Source organism: Neovison vison, chromosome 9, assembly GCF_020171115.1.
Source record: "Neovison vison isolate M4711 chromosome 9, ASM_NN_V1, whole genome shotgun sequence".
Lineage (NCBI taxonomy): Eukaryota > Metazoa > Chordata > Mammalia > Carnivora > Mustelidae > Neogale > Neogale vison.
In genome coordinates, this window is record NC_058099.1 from 95,990,372 (window position 1) to 96,007,814 (window position 17,443).

At 41.7% G+C, this 17,443-nt stretch overlaps 1 long non-coding RNA gene across 1 annotated transcript in view; it reads right to left on the bottom strand.

Annotated features, from left to right (window-relative positions):
* Nucleotides 1-378: 378 nt before the first annotated feature.
* LOC122917748 overlaps nucleotides 379-17,443 on the bottom strand; it is a 44,352-nt gene continuing 27,287 nt past the window's right edge. The window contains exon 5 of the long non-coding RNA XR_006386463.1: nucleotides 379-570. This is a non-coding gene — a long non-coding RNA (uncharacterized LOC122917748). The remainder of the gene's footprint in view (nucleotides 571-17,443) is intronic.

Sequence of the window (17,443 nt, forward strand, 5' to 3'; positions counted from 1 at the left end):
TCTAGCTCTGGAGGGGCAGGACGCATAGAAAAGCTTTCCAGATTGCTCCAGTTTGACCTCCCGCACCTGACCCCTAACTGAATACACGCCCCAGCAATCACTGGGATCTTTTTTTTCCTATGCTGTTTATTTACTCAGTTAAATCACTAGCAACTGAGCCGCCATCATGAGCATTATTTTCTGGAGCATGTTGCTGACTTGAGATCCCGGACTGTCTCTCACACTCACCAGTAATTTTTAAAAGGCATCGGAAGCCAGTAAGAGAACTCTGCAACAACCTTCCCACACTGCCGGGTCAGGGGAAGAAGAACCACTTCATTGCTGCCCAGGATAGTCTGCGTGTTCACATCTCTCTTGCATTAATGAGGATAGGCCAACTACTGGAACAAATAACCCGAAGTTTTAATGCATTTACAGAATGAAAATCGGTTTCTGACTTTCTTGACAGGTCAGTTCAGGTTGGCGGGATGCAGGGCTGAACACTTCCACTCCACGTAGTCAATCGGGGACTCAGGTCCTTCCGTGATGTGGTCCCACCATCCTCTTAACCCAGGGGACGGCAATGCTTTTCTGCAAAGGGTCAGAGAGCAAATATTTTAGGCGTGGTTGGCCATATGGTCTCTGTCTCAACTATTCAACTCTAGGTTAAAGCACAAATCATCGGTGGGCAATATGTAAATGAACAGGCCAAGCCATGTTGCCGTAGACCTCCATGTACCAAGCAGGCAACGGGCTGTAGTTTGCTGGTCTTACTCTAGGACTTTGTCCCTGTCTCACTCTGCATTCAGACAGTGAACAGAGAAAGAGAAAACTCCAGGAAAGAGGCACATATAAAATTAATGTCTATCCCCACAGAACTGTCATAAGGATTACATTACATAGTGTTTGCAAAATGCCTAGTGTAAAGGTCACTATTTAGGAGTTGTTTGATAAATGCCATCATTTTTAAAATCCGGAATAAAGTACCTTTGATATTTACAGGAATAAGTGGCCATATTTAGTTGAGGGGACACAAGAAAGGTTACAGTTGATTCTCAAAGGTAGGATAGGATTTTAACAAACAGAAGTGGGGAAGCAACGTGAGCAAAGGTGTAACTGTTGGAAAGCAATGGAGGGTTCGTAAGTGCATATGGCTCAGTTAGCTGGAATGCAGGGTCATGAGGAGGAATGGTAAGACCTAAGTCTGGAGAGATAAGTAGGCTTTGAATATCAGATTGAAAGATCAAACATTCCGTGACAAACTTTCCACTGAAAGTTGTCGGGGAGTACACACATAAGTCTTGTGTTCCAAAAATCTGTCTGTAAATTTGTTATTTGAAACACTATGTTTTCTAACATAGTAAAGGCAATGTCCCTTTGCCTTCTATGGGTCTCCTGACCCTTGTCACAAGAGCCTCAGAAAGCATCCCCTCAAAGTCCTTTTTTGTTTTTTTCCAAGATTGTATTTGAGAGAGAGAAATTGTGTGCACAAGTGGGATTGGAATGGGCAGAGGGAGAGGGAGAAGCAGACTCCCCACTGAGCAGGGAGTCTGATGTGGGTAGATCCCAGGACACTGGGATCATGACCTGAGCCAAAGGCAGACAACTTGCTTAACTGACTGAGCCACCCAGGCAACCCTAAAAAAGTCCTTTGATATTAGTTTTGTAGGATCCTGCATCTACCTAGAATTTAAAGACAGATTTGCCATGCTACTGAAAAGGTTCTTTTGTTTTTAAATCTCAACAAAGAAGGCTGACACAATAGTTTGTAATGAAAATCTCTCTCAAGATTTTCTGTGGTTTGTAACTAACTCTCTTAAGGATATTCAGTGCAAATGTGAATACTTCAGAAAAAAAAAAAGCCCGTTTGAGACTCAAAACACTCATGCTGAATTTTGTTTCATTTTGTTTTTACTACAGAAAAAGCCTTAGGTATCCTGATATTTTCTTTTTTTTTCTTTTCCTTTCCTTTCCTTTCCTTTCCTTTCTTTTCTTTTCTTTTCTTTCCAACAGAGAGAGACAGCAAGAGAGGGTACACAAGCAAGGGGAGTGGTAGAGGCCGAAGCAGGCTTCCTGCTGAGCAGAAAGCCTGATGCCAGCTGGGCTGGATTCGGGGCTCCGATCCCAAGACCCTGGGATCATGACCTGAGCCTAAGGCAGACGCTTAACAACTGAGCCACCCAGGCGCCCCTCTCCTGATATATTCTTGAACTCAAAAACAGTCCTTCTAGGAATTAAGGTATAAACATACATACAGCTATAAGAAGGCTCATCAAAGTTTTGTTTATAGTAACAAAAGCTTGGAAATAACTACGGAGAAAAATTTAATCTATATTATGGGAAACTATGCAAGGAAAATGATGTTATGGAAAAATGTTAATTGTAATATATTAAGTTTAGAAGTTGGTTTCAAGTTCATATAAACAGTATGATGTCATGTTACTAGGAAATATGATTAAAATTGTACCAGCATAATATCCACATTCTTCCTCCCTACACCTCCAGGGCAAATTCAGTCTTTGCTGCCCGGGTTCCCAGCACCGCTGCTGCCACGATACCCAAGCTACCTTTAGGGTCCCCATCAGCGACATCTTACCCTAAGCAAAGAGTTCTGTTTTTCTCAGATAGATTCTTTGACTTTTGTGATATAGAATCGAAAATAATGAAGAGAGATGAACTAAGGAGAAGGAGGACCATCTAAAAGGACAACCAAATCTACATAATAATGTACCACAATAAACAGAAAAATGTGCCTGGACCTGGGGAAGAGGAAGGGTTTTCTAGGGGGTGTGGGACAGCATGGGGTCTAAGGAAATGGGACAGAAGACACGGAGCTGTGAAAACTTATTACAGAAATGTATTTCAAGCCCTTCATGGTTTTGCAGAAGCAGCAATAAAGCATTTGAGTTTTGTGATTACAGATTTTGCTTGCCAGAGACCCAAAACTGCATGAGGGACTTGAATTTATGAGGATTATATTTATACGCACATCCACAGGGGAAATGACCGCAGGCATACCCACCAAGATATTACTATGATTTGGATGAGGTGGTTTTATTCTTCCTACATATGTGTATTTCCCGAGTCTTCTAGCTCTGTGCATAGGTGTGCCATCTTTTTCATTTAATCCTCAAGTACTTCCATGAAGCAGTTCCCTGACAACACCTGGTTTACAGATGAGGAAGCTGGGGCACAGTGAGAGGAACAGTCATGCTGCTAGTATCTGAGGCGTGAGGAATCTGACCCCAGAACCAGTGCCCTAAGCACTGACACTAACTACATGGTTTCTTATTTTTGTTTATTTTATACATTTATTTTCAAATGAACATATTTTCTTTTTTTTTTTTAAGGATTTCATTTATTTGACAGAGAGATAGAGAGTACAAGTAGGCAGAGCGGCAGGCACAGAGAGAGGGAGAAGGAGGCTTGCCGCCGAGCAGGGAGTCCGATGCAGGGCTCGATCCCAAGACCCTGGGTGACTGAGCCACCCAGGTGACCCTCACATGAAATATTTTCATTCTGCAATTCACTGTAACAATGAAACTAAAATACTAGATGCTCAGGGACCCAGCACATCACCTTAATAAATCTTAACTTTTTGCCATATTTTCCTTTAGATAAAGTTTAAAGAAAAGAATTATAGGTACAAGTATGTCTCTTTTATTTTAAGGATTTCTTTATTTGAGAGAGAAAGAGAGAGAGGACACACACAGGGCGGGTGGGACTGAGAGAGGCAGAGCAAGAGGGAGAATCTCAAACAGACTTCCTGCTGAGCACAGAGCCCACTCCAGGCTGGATCTCATCCTGAGATCATGACCTGAGCCAAAACCAAGAGTCAGACACACCAAATGATTCTTTAATAATGAAGATTGTATTACTAAAAGCAACAAAAGGCTGGATAACAGATAACAGACTGTATTTGTCCATGACCCAGAGTCCCCTTCCCCATAATCAATAAGAGGAAGCTCTGAAAATATGAAGACGGATGCTTATTTTCCTAAGGAGGTGACGGGGGCGGGTAGGGGGAGAAGGAGCCAAAGAGACAGTGAGATGGTGACCATGTAAAGCCTTTTTCACACTGATCCTGGTCCTATTTCGGAAGCAACAGCTTATCTGAAATTTGGTGTTTATCATTTCAAGTTTTATGTAATCTTACTGTATATATAGATTTTTATTAAATATGTAGCCTTATCTGGCCTGCTTTTAAGAATTATACACATGGGGTCATAATGCATCATCAAAATGTATACAAATGTCAAAGCCAGTCCCTTTCAAGTTCAATCTATCATCCCTTCCATACACTTTGATTTTTTTGTCCTTTCATCTCTCTGTGTTGCATTCCGAGTAAGTTATTCAGTACTGCCTTCCAAGTCATTAATTCTCTCTACAACTATGAAATGTTATATTGCAAGGACTTTCATTGTTTCTGTTTTCCAGGATTTCTATCTAACACATCCTTTTTCATATCAGATTTTGTTGCTTTTGTTCTGTAATTTATTTTTTCAGTGAATTTTATTACTTCCTTTTTCTCCTTAAATACCTTAAACATGCATAGTTCATAGTCTCTGTCAGGAAAATTAATACATTAAATAAATTCATAATTCAGTTTCATCCCTAATGAATTCAGTCTTTCTTGCTATTAGATTCCTTCATGTGTTTGTAGTAGTCATTAATTTCCAGGTTTGTTTTAAGACCTTATTTTTAAATAATCTCTACACCTAATATGGCACTTGAAACCACAACTCTGAGATCCAGAGTCACATGCTCAACCAACTGAACCAGCCAGGTGCCCCTGACGGTTTGTTTTAAACAGAAAAGATTGTTGGTTTTTTTTTTTTTTTAAGATTTTATTTATTTATTAGACAGAGATCATATGTAGGCAGAAAAGCAAGCAAAGAGAGAGAGAGAGAGGAGGAGGAGGAGGAAGCAGGCTCCCAGCTGAGCAGAGAGCCCAATGCGGGGCTCAGTCCCAGGACCCTGAGATCATGACCTGAGCTGAAGACAGAGGCTTAACCTGCTGAGCCACCCAGGCACCCCATGATTGTGTTTTCATTTTCCTTTTGTTCCTCTTTGCTGTCTGTCCCTCATTCCAGGAGTTTCGAAACTGCCTCCACCCAGTGTCTGAATCCAGAGCACAGCCTCGTAAGGACAGGTTAAAGAAGCAGTGGGGATGACAACTGAGATGTTGCCAATTAAAATGTTGAGTCAGCAGGAAGTTTGGTTTAGTTGCTGGCCAAACCTTGGAGCCCATGTCCTTCTTCCTCCCAAATCATGCATGTGCCAGGATGCACGGAGTCCAAGCATTTCTTGGTAGCAGTTTTTCCCCCACCCTTCTTTTATGAGATATCAAGCCCCATTCTAAGACCTGGCTTCAAGTTACAGGGATTGTGTCCAATCCTCCAACTCTCATGAGATATTTTCAAGTCCCTGTTACACAACAGAGCCAAGCTCCTACAGCTACTGCCGCTTCCAGATCCAGCAAACCTGTAACTCCAGTCCTACTCACCACACATTGTTTGTCCATTTCTGATACTCAGGGATATTTCTCTGGTGTTTTCAGCCCATTTACATTTTAGGACGAACCATATAAAATTTCTAAAATTTGATGATTTTACTCTATAAGAACTGTAATCACAGAAGTTCTGGTTTATTATTTTTACTTCTTTTTTTATGTTTTATCTGATGTGTCAGCATTTTGGAGCAGAAAAGATATGTCAAAATATGAATTTATTTTTCCAATTTGACCAGAAGTCTCTTCTTTGCATTAGACAGAATTCCCACTCATGAGTTAGAAGTCAACTATCAGAAAAAGAAACAATGAAGGTGCAGGACTCTTAAGGTCAGAGCAAGGAATTAAAAAAAGAAAAAAAAAAAAAAAGGAAATGTCAGGGCACCTGGCTGGTTCAGTCAGTAGAGCACATGGCTTTTTTTTTTCTAAGATTTTATTTATTTATTTGAGAGAGAAAAAGAGCATATGAGGGGGAAGAGCAGAGGGAGAGGGAGAAGCAGAATTTCCACTAACCAGGGAGCCCAATGCAGGGCTCAGTCCAAGGACCTTGGGATCATGACCTGAGCTGAAGGCAGACGCTTAACCAACTGAGCCACTCTGGTGCCCCAAGCCTGTGACTTTTAATCTCAGGGTCATGAGTTCAAGTCCCAAGTTGGGCATGGAGCCTACTTTAAACTATATATATGTTTAAAAAAAAAAAAGTGCCATCCAGTAAGTACACTGAAATTGGGGGAGTCAATGATGGAGAAGAAAATAACTGGGACTGAAAAGGGGGATAAAATGGGATTAGAAGAATCAAGAGGACAATCTTAGAGAAAACACTTGTGAAACATATGTCTGGAGGCCCATTCAGGAAGTGAATGTGAGGTCCAGGAAAAGCAGTAGTATGCCTCTATGTCAAGTGATTGCAAATAAAGCAGATGTGACCTAAACTTGGGATGGTCCTGCGAACTCCATCAGAAAGGTCATTGTTTTTCTCAAGGAAAGAGAATTAGCTTAGTGGGGCTGGGGTCAAAGAGGTAGACTCAAAGAAGACAAAATCACGTTACTCCCATTTGAGATAGATGTTACAATTCCACTGTGTTTGCCGCTGTCTAGTGTCTGGCTACAAAGTGGTTCTGTACAAAGCTTCCCCCAAAATACAATCAAGGAGACTTGACTCCCCACAGCCAAGTGAGGCACTAGTGCTTCGCCAGAGAGGAGGACTCCTGGGAAGGATTAAGGGAAAGGACTATGTCCAAAAGAAGAGAAATCTTTGATCTGGTGGTTGATCACTGGAGCAATGAGCCCGAGAAGTGATGGAAGCTGATTGTTTGAGATGCAATCTAGGTTTTTGTTTTGTTTGTTTGTTTGTTTTTCATTCAGATCAGGCTGCTATTTCACCAGTGAGCATCTCAAGCCTACAAAGACTTTTCTGCAAAAGAATATACACCATTTAGGGGCACCTGGGTGGCTCAGTGGGTTGAGCCGCTGCCTTCAGCTCAGGTCATGATCTCAGGGTTCTGGGATCGAGTCCCGCATCGGGCTCTCTGCTCAGCGGGGAGCCTGCTTCCTCCTCTCTCTCTCTCTCTCTCTCTGCCTGCCTCTCTGCCTACTTGTGATCTCTCTCTGTCAAATAAATAAATAAAATCTTTAAAAAAAAGAATATACACCATTTAATTCACAAGAGCATTAAAATTACTATGCTTCATATACACAATAATAAAGACACCTAAGCAATGTTCTTCCATCTGAAGCGATAGGGAATCATATGCTAAGTTTTTCCCTAGCCTTTCCATTTCGGCTAGAATCGTGATCTTGGGGTGCCTGGATGGGTCAGTGGGGTAAGCCCCTGCCTTCAGCTCAAGTCATGATCTCAGGGTCCTGGGATCAAGCCCCACCTCGGGCTCTCTGCTCAGCAGGGGGCCTACTTCTCCCCACCTCTGCCTGCCTCTCTGCCTACTTGTGACCTTTCTCTGTGTGTCTAATAAATAAATAAAATATTTTTTAAAAAAGAATCATGATCTTATTTGTCTTCCAGTTCACATACTTTTCTTGAATGTATAGGAATGATGAGCTCTGGGCTCTGGTCTGTCTCATGTGAATCATTAAGCCGGATTCCTAGTAATCCCACTGTTTGGTGGTCTCATTTCCAGCAACTTCACGTTCAGCTGTAGGAAGCAAACTATGTGGCTGCTGCAAGTGTGGTATCCCCACTACCTTGCAGGTTATCATGAAGACAGTAAGTCATTGCATCACTAGCAGTCCAGCTTCCTCTCCCTTCAGAGGACCACATTAGAAGAGCCAAAACCCCTGGTGTATATGGAACCAGTGACATCTGCGTTCCCTTCACATATACCCTCTCACTCTAACTAGTCCCTGCTTCACTGCCTCTGCGGATTGTAAACTGTTTTTAGACTTGATTACAAAATTGCTTCAAAGATTTTATGCTTGAATAAATTGTCTGAAGGGAAGTGAGTAAAAAAATCTTCTCACGAGCTCAGTTTTAGCTCCTTCTTCCTTAGGATGCCAAAACATAAGAAACATGAAGTTTAAAAAAAAAAATAGGTAAGGCTACTATGTTTTTTTAATCATATGGAAACTATTGCCTTGGAATTACACCTCATGTATTTTATGTCATACATGCTAGTTGGTCACATTTCATTATTCCATTCATGATGCACCAACTTTGGGGACTATCGGAAAAGAGAAATCCAAGCATAGCACTGCTGTATAGAAAGGGGAGAAGGAGAAGAGGATTTGTTTCTTGGCCTCTATGGACCTCAGTTTACTCATCTTTTTAAGAACACAGTACTTATCTCATAGGGATCATTTAAAAAATGAAATCTTTGAAAACAGTACTAGAGCATTTTTATCACTATTTTAATGATAAAAGAAACATAGCATGATGGATCAAGAAGGGACCTTGCAAATTAACTAGTCTGGACTTTAGAAATGAAGAAACTGAGCACCAAAAGGACCAAATGACCTCCAGATAGGTGCACATCGTGCCAGGGGCAACTTAAACTCTGGATGCAGGTACCTGAATCCTTTTGCAGATATTCTCTTCAATACAAGGGCCACACAGATAAAAAGAGTGAGAGGGGAGCCAGGTGCCAGCTGAGGAATCAGAGGAAAGCACTGAGGAAATACACAGGACCATCCCAGAATGACAGCTATTATTTACTTCCAGGCAATTTTTACCATATCAGAGGATGAACAGGGATTGCCAGATCTTCTCATTTTTTTCTAGACAGACCAGAAATCTAGATTTTTGATATGTAAAGACTCCCAATTTTTTAACAATTTTTAAAGATTTTATTTATTTATTTGACAGAGAGAAATCACAAGTAGATGGAGAGGCAGGCAGAGAGAGAGAGAGAGAGGGAGAAGCAGGCTCCCTGCTGAGTAGAGAGCCCGATGTGAGACTCGATCCCAGGACCCTGAGACCATGACCTGAGCCGAAGGCAGCGGCTCAACCCACTGAGCCACCCAGGCGCCCCAAGACTCCCAATTTTTAAATCTACAAGAAGCAAAATCAAAAATAAACAAGTGGGACTACATCAAACTCAAATGCTTCTGCACAGCAAAGGAAACCATCAACAAAGTGAAAATCTTAAAATTTTTGCTTTTTATTACTATTTTAAAAATGATGTTGTACAGGACAAACAACACGTCTGAGGGTAAAAACTGGCCTATGGTTTACCTATGTGTGACCTCTGATCTATGGGGGAATGTCCAGGTTCTTTCTCATGGTAGCAAAGGCCCTGCATGATCTGTCCCCTGCTTCCCTCTTCAGATCACTCTCCTACATGTCCTTGCCTTGCACTTAGGTTCCACTCCAGTAAACAGCTTATTTGCTGCAACAAACACACCTCCTGACTCTTGCAAACGTGCCCACTGATTGTCACCCTAACTCCCCTGCCCCTTGCCCCTTGTGCCTTATGCCTGTAATGCACCTCCATCCCCTAACGCGTATATTTCTTTTATGATGGCTCAGCTCTTATTTCCCCCAGCAAATTATCCCTGGGCAGTCTCCCCGCAATGCCACCACCACTCAACATGTTCCTCCATTATGCTCTTACAGTATCTTGCACATCTGATTGCATTTACCTCAGAGTACTGTCAGTACTTGCTTCATGTCTGTCGTTCCAACCAGAATCTCAACAAATGTTGAACTGAAATTAGACTCTTCATTCTTACTCAAATGTGACCAGCCATCTGCCTTCCTGAACCTTACTCTGCTTCTATCCTGGTCTTTGATTCCAAGTACTACTGATCTACTGGAAGAGATGTGGAAATCTTCTCAACAATGGGTGACCTCATGGAGGACACTCTCCTCAGGAACTGAAGTGACTCTACCTCTCCCTTGGATGGGAGGTTATGGGAAGCAGTCAACCTCCTGAACACAGCCCTCTGTTCAGCACCTGAGACAAGACTATCCCATGTCTTGGTCCTTCTTTATTTGTCTCTCTCTTGTGTTATTTTGTACTGTTTGTTTCTGTCCTATTCGTGCACCAAAGGAGCTAAACTCTCCCTGACTGGTATTGGCTAATAAGCTACTAAATCTCCTTAGAGCTCCCACCCGATTCAGCCCCACTTGGGATCTTGTACAGAACAACAATCCTTCACTGTGGGCTAAATAGAGGGGAGACGTGAAGGGTGAAGTTGGCTCTACCTGAACTGTATGTACAGACGGCAGAAGAGTGACTGACCGAAGGAGTATCATGGTGCTGTTAATTGAAGAAGAGTAAATGAGTGCCCGAGAGACAAAAGCATAGATGAGCATTGTACTACATCTCTAATTGCCAGTCCAAGACTTCCACAGCTTCCTTCCACTCCAGTCTGGGTGGCTACTAGAGCTCATGCCATTGGAATCTTGATGTTTAACCAGAATAAATTCTAATTGGGGTTATTTATTGTAATAAAACCTTGAAATACAGTTATAAAGATTTCACTTTAACTTGGCAGAACCGTGGACAGCGCCCAAGTCTGGGCCATAAATTCTTACCCTAGGAAGCAGGAAGAAATCTTTGCAACAACACATTAAAGTTCTTTAATTCTACAGATGAGAAAACCAAGGCCCTGAAAGGTTATATAATGACTTGTCTAATATTATACAGAGATGAAGGTCAAAGTCAAGATTTAGAATCCGAGTTCAGGTCCCTTTGCCTTACACCCTGTTGTTTCCCAAAATATTAGGACAATATGTGGGAAATAGCAAAGGGACAGATCCAGGGAACTATGGAGGGAGACCTCTTATTTCTCATTTTTCAGCATAAATCTCTACTTGCTTCTGTTTTGGGGAACTACAACTCTGCTATTGTAGGGAATATATCCTGCTCTCCTCTGGCAAGTGGGGTTGATGTGATCCGGACTGGGCCAATCTAGGTTCTCTCTCCCACGATTTCAATATGAGTAGGGTTATTTTCAAAAAGGACATATAGTCGGTGATGCACTTCCTTGATGGCATCCTGACGTGAATCTTTCAAATTTGAAGAAACTTGATTTCATATAACCTAGAACCATGAATGTATAAATATATATATATGTATTTTTTTAATTCTCCCAAATATTTGTTCTACCTCTTCCTTATTCTTATAGCATTCACCTCTCTAAAACTATCAGGAATTAAGGAGCATTTAGTATTTTTCCATTTTATCAGGTGATTCATACCTTTTCCAGTCTGCTGGACAGACAGTACAAAGTGAAATTTAGCTCTGAGATAATAATCAATTTCTCATTCTAAAATAGAAATATAAAAAAGTCTATGCATGATGACCTTTAAACCTGCTTTTGGGACATAGTCTAAAGTTATTATTCTTTCACATGGATGAGTCTATAAATCGCTGAGTTTGGATTGATTCACATTTCTTCGTAGCTTGCGTGAGATTGCCTTCCATCTTATAGTCCTTGGTGACCCTGAGTTCATTTAAAATGTGTCACCACACTCTCTGGAGACACCCAGATAGCAAGGTCCACAATTTATTGATGGAAAGATTGCTAATAGAGTTTACACAGCTGTATATAACCTCAGAGAACAGGGTGGGAGGGAAAGGACCAGGGAAAAGGAAAAGCTATGCATCTTGTGTAGTAAAAAGAGCCTGAGTTGAAAGTGAAACAGCTTTGTAATTTTGGGGTTCTAGATCTAGCTTTGTCACGAACCAAGTAATCTTGAGTCAATCATATCATTTCTCTAGATGGATGAAGTCACCTCTAACATTCCTCCAATGTAACAACACAGGACTTCTCCAGTCATTTATGCAATTCATAATTCTGTTCTTAATTTCGCCATGAATTGATCAATAATGGGACATTCAATGATGATGTGTTGTTTCTTTCCAGATCCTGAAAATAAATGTTCATACAATAAATTGATGGCACCCTCTGGATGGAGGAAAACGGGTATGTAGCAAGTTTAGCAGGATCTCATCATCTCTGACACCTTCTGGGGCCTTGCTTCAAGCAGATTTGGGCATATATACCTTTGGGTCCTGTAATTACATAAGGGCTTTAAACTGCAGAAACACCTGGTATGATGCTATATTGAAAATCCAAGACCTGATTTCCAGCCCTGCTTATCATTCCTTCTGTATATATGACTTCAGTGCATTCATTAGGACCCTGGTAGATGCAGAAACCCAAGTCAAGGCCACTTACACGCAAAGATCCACGGACTCCATGGAAAGATTGAACCACCAAGTGGCAGGGGATCAGAAACGCACTTCAGCATCTGGACCAATCAGGAAATCAAGTTCAACCAGGACTTCCCCTCCACCTGGTCTCTGCTCCCCCCCAGCATGCTGGCTTTGTCCTCCTCTGTTTTATGCTGGCTTTGTCCTCCTCTGTTTTATGCTGGCTTTGTCCTCCTCTGTTTTATGCTGGCTTTGTCCTCCTCTGTTTTATGCTGGCTTTCTCTCCTTGCTGGGAAACACAGTCTCCCACAGCTCTAGACGTATGCTTATCTACTCACTCCATCAGCTATTGCTTTAGAGTCAGACTGCATGACAGGCCCTATTTTGGCACTAGGGGCATGGTAATAACAAGGAAAGTATCTGCCCTCAGGAATCTTATATTCTAGTGGAATGGAAAAAGTTGCCCACTAAACAAATGTAGAAACGATATACCAGTAGTCATAACTGCTGTGGAGAAAAATAACCAGCTCAAGGGCTTAGAGAGTGTCAAGGGGTGGTGACGGGGGTGCAGCTCTGTTATATTGTAAACGTGGCCAGGGAAAGTCTCCTAATGTTTGGTATTATTTGAACAAACAAAGGAGTCAGGGAGAAAGTAATAAGACTATTCGGTGGAAGAGAAAACACAAAGACTCAGAACTGAGAACGTGCTCTTGACATGTTCAAAGATAAACAAGGGGACCCGTGTGCTAGAGCAGATGCAGGGGAAAGGAACAGCACTGAAATAAAGGATCAGGAAGGTAGCAATGGCCAGACCACATGGATCCAAGATTCCTGTAAGGATTTGGGCTTTTACTCTAGGAAGGAAAGTCACTGGAAAATACTGAGCTGAGAAGTGACAGGATTTGATTCACGTTTTAGTAGAAGCACTCTGGCTACTGTGTGCAGATTAAAGGGTAGGACGGCAAAGCAGAGGAGGGGAGACATTTCAATAAGCTAGGTCAGAGAATAAGTGGTTAGGTAAAAAGTTATATGGTAGAGTTGTTGAGAAGTAGTCATATACTGAATATATTTTGAAGGCAGTCAGCATGATATGCTGAGATATTGGATTTGGAGGTTAAAAAAAAAGAAGAAGAAGAAGAAGAGAAATCAAGATAGCTCAAAGTGGAGAATAAAAGACATCTGAAGACCAAGCCCGAGCTCTCCGACCTTTAAAGATTGGGAGCTTGGAACAAACCTGCAAAGAAGACTGAGAAGGAATAGCCAGCAAAGTAGGGGGAGAAGTAAGAGTGATGTCCAGAAGCCACCTGTAGGAACTGCAGGACAGAAAAGGGATGGGGACACTCACATGTTGTGAATGATGGAGAAAAACGAGGCCTGAGAACTGGCCAAAGGTTATGACCTTAGAAAGTCCACAAGTGACCTTGACAAGGCCTATTTTTAGTGGAATGGTAGAGAGACATGTTCTAAAACCTTGTGTCCTTGAAAAGGTGCTGAAGCCTCAGTTCCAGTGTGTGAAATCCTAGAGATACTCCATGATTAACGTGTTCAGGTAAAGTACACGTTTTTAGACAAATAAACTCCAACCATGGGGAAAGGGAATTTCACGGATCAGTGGAGGGTCAGTCAACAGGGGCGGATCTCAGGCTGTTATGTAAGAACATGGGTGCTCTGAGATGTATGGGTGCACGGAGAAAGGGGGCAGGAAGGAGCAGGAGGAGACAAGATCACCACGGATATCACCACGGATCTCCCAAACACAGGGTCTGCCACTGAATCCTCTGCCATTTAACCCAGTTATAAAGTAGCAGTGGAAGTCCCAGTTTCACAGAACTGGTGTTAAAATCAAATCCGAGAACTCTGCATGTACTGGAAACTTGATGGGCGACCATTATTTTGCCAAAGTGGAAGTACACACCTATATGGCATTTCTCCAGGCCACACTCCCTCGCCACATCAGCCCCATGAAGAAGCTGCAAGCACATGTATATTTAAAACAAGTGGATATGCTGGCTATAAAAACACAATTCTTTTCCCCAAGTTTAAACATTAAGAGCTCTTGGGAAGATGCACTCTTAATATCTCATAAAACAGAAAGAAAAAAAAAAAAACCCATCCCAAGAGGAGTTTAAAGGAGGAGCATAATAAAAGTAAGAAATTGAGCACCTGGGAGGCTCAGTTGTTGGGCATCTGCGTTTGGCTCAGGTCATGTTCCCAGGAGAGCAAGGAGTCTGCTTCTCCTGCCCCTCCTCCCACTCATCCTCTCAATCTCCCTCTTTCTCTTAAATAAAATAAAATAAAATAAAATAAAATAAAATCTTCTTTTAAAAATAAGAAATATTAGCAAGAAGGAAAGAGGCAAATAAATTTTCTTTTCTCTCCCTCCCTCTCTCTCCTTATCTGCAGACAGCAGGGATTCATCCATGTTCTTTCTTCTAGTTCTGACAAGACATTTCAAATCTGAAGTGTTTTAAAAATAAAAGAGATCTTGAAGAAGCCTTAACCCCAAATGAGCCTCATTACTCCATGGCTGTATGTTAGGGGCTTAAGGAGTCTTGTTAATTCTTTGATATAAAATGAACCCTATTCAAAGAAAGATTTGAGAACTGTTTTTCCTATCCTCAGAGAATGAAGAATTTTTAAGAAGTGCTAAGACCTGTCAGACTTCTTCTCTGGGAATTGTAGATGTCCTAACTTATTTTAGCAAATCAGAAATTTTCTCACAAGGCTCAGTACATGAATATGTGACTCTTTTTCTGTGATATCCACATCTCCTAAAATGAACCACAAAAATCAAGATACAAGACAGTGAAGTTCTGAAACCTCAGAAATTAGTTGACTGAGTTTCCTACTGCATTTCATCTTCTTTTGTTTTTACTTTATAATCATGCTTATGTATATGTCATCCATATATACTCCAGAGAGATGATGAAATTCCCTGGATGTTTCTCTTTTTAATATAAAACATCTATAATTCTTACATAGGGGATGCATTTTCCACTTGTAACAGTTAAAGAACTAATCTCACATAATCTTTAAGACAGAGGAGAATGAAGAATTAGTATTGTTAAAATGTCTGTTCTACCCAAAGCCACCTATAGATTCAGTGCAATGCCTATCAGATTCCAGTGGCAAATTTTTTACAGAACTAAAAAACAAACAAACAAACAAAAAAACCCAAATCCTAAAATTGATGTGTAACCACAAGACTCTGAATAGTGAAATGGATCTTGAGAAGAACAAGCTGGAGGTATCACCCTTCCTGATATCAAACTATATTACAAAACCATAGTAATAAAAACTGTATGGCATTTGCAGAAAACACACACAGAGATCAGTGAAGCAGAATTGAGAACCCAAAAATAAGCCCACATATATATAACTACCCAATATTTGACACAATAGCCAAGAATACTGAATAGAGAAAAGACAGTTTCTTCAATAAATGGTGTTGAGAAGACTGGATATTTACATGCAAAAAAAATGGAAGTGGAGCCTACATTATGCTACTCACAGAAATTAACTTGAAATATACTGAAGACTTAAATGTAAGACCTGAGACTGTAGAACTCCTACAAGATTTTTAAACATAGGGGAAAACTCCGACATTGGTCTTGGCAATGATTTTATGGATGTGACAAGCACAACTACAAAAGCAAAACTAAACAAGTGGGGGGCGCCTAGGTGGCTCCGTCGTTAAGCGTCTGCCTTCAGCTCAGATCGTGATCCCAGAGTTCTGGGCTCGAGCCCCGCATCAGGCTCCCTGCTCCTTGGGAAGCCTGCTTCTCCCTCTCCCACTCCCCCTGCTTGTGTTCCCTCTCTCGCTGTGTCTCTCTCTGTCAAACAATAAATAAAATCTTAAAAAAATAAAATAAAATAAGCAATTGGGACCATAAGAAACCAAAAGAAACAACCAACAAAATGAAAAAGCAACCTACAGAATGGGAGAAAATAATACTTATAAATCATGTATGTGATAAGATGTTAACATCCAAAGCATGTAAGAAACTCACACAAGTAGGCCCCCCCTCAACCCATCCAAACTCGACAGGAGTTTTCCCTGGAGCTGTAGGTCCCCTCCTGCATCTGACGATGAGGACCTTGTGGGCACTAAGTGCCCCACCCAGTGTCCTCCTGTGGACCCCAACCCTCCAACCAGCCCTTGGCCAGAGGCCATCCAAAGTGGTATCATGGGCCTTGCAGTGTGTAACCAGCCCCAACAGTGATTCCTGCCGAAGTGGTTCCAGCCCAAGGGAGAGGGGAAGATAACCACATACACTACTTTGACTGTGTCTCCAGCAGCAAGCTGGGGTCACATATCTGGTCTGACAGCAGTCCCCACCCACTAAAGAAAGCTTCTTAGGGGACCACATGAGGACAGCACCCTGAAGTTTTGTGCTACAGAGCTCTGGCAAACACCTGGTCTGACTCAAGTTCTACCTCTTGACCACTAATGACACAGGGACCAAACCCTGCCCCCAACAGGCCAAGAGAGCCATTGCAGATGACTTGACTGAAGGCAAAAGCAGCTCAGTCACAACAGTACGGCACACACAACACACATACACGACATTTCTGAAGGGCCAGGTTCTGGTGAGCAGGAGACACTGTTCTGCAGGACACTTCAGGACCTCTTCTTCCTAATGACACAACTTTCTTCTCTTTTTTTTTTAATTAAAAGAAAATTTTCTTTCCACCACACTCCCCAGTGAGCACAACTTCCGACAGCAGAAAACAGAGCTAACTTTCCTAACACATAGAAATAGACACAGAGAGTTATAAAACATGAGGAGACAGAGGACTACATCACAAAAGAAAGAGCAGGACAAATCACAGCAAGAGACCTAAACAAAACAGAGATAAGTAATATGCCTGATAGAGAATTTAAAGAACTAGTCATAGGGGCGCCTGGGTGGCTCAGTGGGTTAAGCCTCTGCCTTCAGCTCGGGTCATGATTCCAGGGTCCTGGGATCGAGTCCCGCATCGGGCTCTCTGCTCTGTGGGGAGCCTGCTTCCTCCTCTCTCTCTCTGCCTGCCTCTCTGCCTACTTGTGATCTCTGTCTGTCAGATAAATAAATATTTAAAAAAAAAAAAAAGAACTAGTCATAAAGACACTCACTGAACTCGAGAAAAGAGTGGAGGACCTCAGTGAGACCCCCAACAAAGAGATAGATAACATAAAACAGAACTAGAGATGAAGAAATCAATAACTGAAATTAAAAATACACCAGATAAAATAAATAGTAGACTAGAGGAGGCAGAAGAATGGATTAGCAACATGGAGGAGAGAGGAATGGAAACCAATCAAGCTGAAAAGGAGAGAGAAAAGGAGTAATAAAAAAAG